This window comes from Physeter macrocephalus, chromosome 9 (assembly GCF_002837175.3).
Source record: "Physeter macrocephalus isolate SW-GA chromosome 9, ASM283717v5, whole genome shotgun sequence".
Classification (NCBI taxonomy): domain Eukaryota; kingdom Metazoa; phylum Chordata; class Mammalia; order Artiodactyla; family Physeteridae; genus Physeter; species Physeter macrocephalus.
In genome coordinates this window covers 102,018,299-102,021,838 of record NC_041222.1, presented here as the reverse complement: position 1 = coordinate 102,021,838, position 3,540 = coordinate 102,018,299, and the positions used below count along the sequence as shown (strand labels likewise).

The following is a 3,540-nucleotide window of genomic DNA, read 5'->3' as shown; positions in this document are numbered from 1 at the left end:
ACCTCCAACTACAGGAATAAAAAAAAAAAATATATATATATACATATATATATATGCATGCACAAGATTATTCATTTCAGCAATTATAATTACAAGATATTGGAAATTATTTAAATGTCTAAGCATAAGAGTTGGTTTAATTAACCATATTACAAACACTCAAAGGAGTACTATGCAGTTATTAACATATATACACTACTATATATAAAATAAATAAACAACAAGGACTTACTGTGTAGCACAGGGAACTTTATTCAAGATCTGGTAATACCCTATAATGGAAAAAATCTGAAAAGAATATATATATATATACATATGTATATATATATATGTATAACAACCACTTTGCTGTACCCCTGAAACTAACACAGCACTGTAAATTAACTATACTTCAATTTTTTAAAAAAAGAAAATGAAGATGTTTGTGAATTCATATGCAGTGATTTCTAGGACACATTGTGAAGTGAAAAATACAAACGCAAAACAGCATATACAGTACACTACTTTTGTGCTAGAAAAAAGGGAAAGTAAGAAAGCATACATATTACTTGTTTTTACATTTAAAAAAAAGCATACACACACAGGAAGTGTAAACCAGCAGACAATGAGGTTGATTACCTACAAAGTGTGGCAGGAACTGAGATGGGCTGCAGAAAGGAGTGACAATTCTCTGAGTTTTTGTAAATTTTGACTTTCTGGAAGCATGTTAATGTTGTTAGTAATCAAAAAGTAAAATTAAATTAAGGATGAGAAGGGAGTTCCTGATATTAAAGCAAACAGAAATAAATAAACCAGGATCTATTTCAAATGAATAACACAGTCACACTGGAGGAGGGTAGAATACTTATCAAAGTTATTAACAAATGTGATCTCTGACCATATGTCCTGTCTTGGGCAGACAGACAGGACAGATGAGAGAGAAAACTGCAAACAAATTCTGAACTCCCTCTAGTATAATAGATTCGTTTATGGTAAGGATATAAGGGAAGCCATTCTATTAGGTATATTGCAGGATCGAGCAAATAAGCAAATGTATTTATGTTGTTGGGAGCCAGAGATCTCAAGTGGGAGAAGGGATATACCAGTCAGAAATAGAGGTGGCAACCCTGTAGGAACTCACGATTTCTAATAACCATATGTGTGTGCGTGTGTGTGTATTGGAGCATGCGTATGCATATATATATATACACATGTTTCTGTGTGTATATATGTGTGTATGTATATGTATGTATACATGTATATAAATGCACATGATTTTTAGTTTTCCTAGAAGCAAAGACACGCAGAAGCAATCAGTAGACCTAGTGCCCAGATGTATTGGGGTTTAATGCCATTCTGCTCTAAAAGAAGCCAGTGCTTCCCTGAGAAATGTTTGATTCTAGGACTGAGGCAGAGTGGGTAAATGAACAACAGGGAAAACCACGTTCCAGAAAGTAAGAAAGTACTCAAAAAATGAGGAGGCATGTCGTAAGAACACAGGACCCACCCTAAAGGGACTTCAACTGGAGAAACCTGGAACACAATATGAGGAACACAATAATTAAGGAACAGTAATGGATTATAGACAATTGAAAAAGTGGACCTATGAGTCCATACCAATAATAAGGAGATAATAAAGTGAAGAAAGGAAAGAAGGAAGAAAGGAGGGAGGGAAGGAAGGAGGGAGGGAAGGAAAGTGAAGGGAGGGCTCTTGCTTATAGAATATTGGGATTCAACTGGTAAAGTTAGAGGGAGTGATAAAGAATTGGAAAATCATAATTTTTCAGCCAAAGACTAGTTCAGGCAAAAATCACCAATGGGAGCTAAATCAAGAGGGGGAAATTTGATGAGAAGCAGAGTATCTGCATGGACTTGAAACTTTTCCCCACGGATTGCTATTACTTGCAAGGAAGAAAGAAGTAATAGCATCTTGCAAGGTAAGAATGGCGGGGCCTCTCTGCAGGACTCGATTTCAGGATCCCAATCTTCCCCTCCTAAACCAAATTTCTTGAATGAGACAGTCTGATAAGAGCAAAAGTCCCGAAAGGAAATGGTTTCAAGTTCCAGCCTCGCTTCTCCCTGGCTGTGGAGATTGTTAAAGCTAAGTCTAGGATTTCTAATTCGCAGAACAGAAATGATGGAATAGGGACTTGTGACCACTAAATGTATGTAGCAAACAAATAATAGTTGTGAGCCATAGTCAAATCGTCAAGAAGGTTATACTGCATTGGGGAGACAACCCAAAAGTTAACCATTTATGGATGTTGCTGCAGATGTGTGGCGATTTGGAGGAAGGCCTGTGTCTTATAGCGGGAGGGACGTAAAGGACGGAGAAGGAGGATGAGAGCACTTGCAGTCTGGGAGGCCTGTCGATGTATAGCTGTGAGATAATTGGTGAAGTGCCTTTTAAAAAAATAGATGTATTGGTAGATGGCAGGTGAAAAGCCTGAGAAGGCAGATACTAAGGAGAAAAAGCCTGAGGCCAAGAAGGCTGATGGTGGTGGCAAGGTTAAAAAGGTGAAGCAGGGGAAGCCCCTCTGCCGCCAGAACCCTGTCCTGGTCAGAGGAATTGGCGGATATTCCCGACTGGCTATGTATTCCAGAACGGCCTTGTACAAGAGGAAGTATTCAGCAGGTAAATCCAAGGTGGAAAAGAAGAAGAAGGTGAAGGTTCTTGCTACTGTCACAAAACCAGTTGGTGGTGGCAAGAATGGCGGTACCGGGGTGGTTAAACTGCGCAAAACGCCTAGGTATTATCCTACTGAAGACGTGCCTCGAAAGCTGTTGAGTCACGGCAAAAAACCCTTCAGTAAGCACGTGAGAAAACTGCGCGCTAGCACCACGCGTGGGACCGTCCTATTATCCTCACTGAGCGCCGCAGAGGCAAGACGGTCATTTTCCTGAAGCTGCTGAGCAGTGGCTTGCTAGTTGTGACTGGGCCCCTGTCCCTCAGTCGAGCTCCTCTGCAGAGAACACACCAAACATTTGTCATTGCCACTTCCACCAACCTTGATATCAGTGGCGTGAAGACCCCAGAACATCTCACTGACGCTCACTTCAAGAAGAAGAAGCTGCGTGAGCCCAGGCACCAGGAAGGTGAGATCTTCGACACAGAGAGAGAGAGAAATACGAGATTACAGAGCAGCGCAAGCTTCGTCAGAAAGCTGTGGACTCACAAATTCTGCGAAGAATCAAAGCCGTTCCCCAGCTCCAGGGCTACCTCTGCTCTGTGTTTGCTCTCACAAACGGAATTTATCCTCCCAAAGTAGTGTTCTCAACGTCTTACAAAGAACCTAATTAAAAAACTGTCCATTTCAAAAAAAAAAAAAAAAAAAACACAAAACAGTAATAGCTATACAAGGGAGAAATGAGACAACACCCTGATAGGATCATCAGAGTTAACGCCACCAGTGAGAGGCGGATGGGCACGACGTCTTGAGCAGGATATAGCTTCCTCTATGTGATATTTCAGCTGAGACTGTATAACTTCAATCGAATAATGAACGAACAGTAGACAAATAAAGAATGAAGAGTGCTCTGTTTTTTAAATGGGGGATTATA

The 3,540-nt window shown here is 40.3% G+C and overlaps 1 pseudogene; it reads left to right on the top strand.

The window, feature by feature from the left end:
- The first annotated feature begins 2,409 nt into the window (after positions 1 to 2,409).
- Positions 2,410 to 3,280, top strand: LOC102979344 (60S ribosomal protein L6-like; annotated as a pseudogene).
- Positions 3,281 to 3,540: the final 260 nt, after the last annotated feature.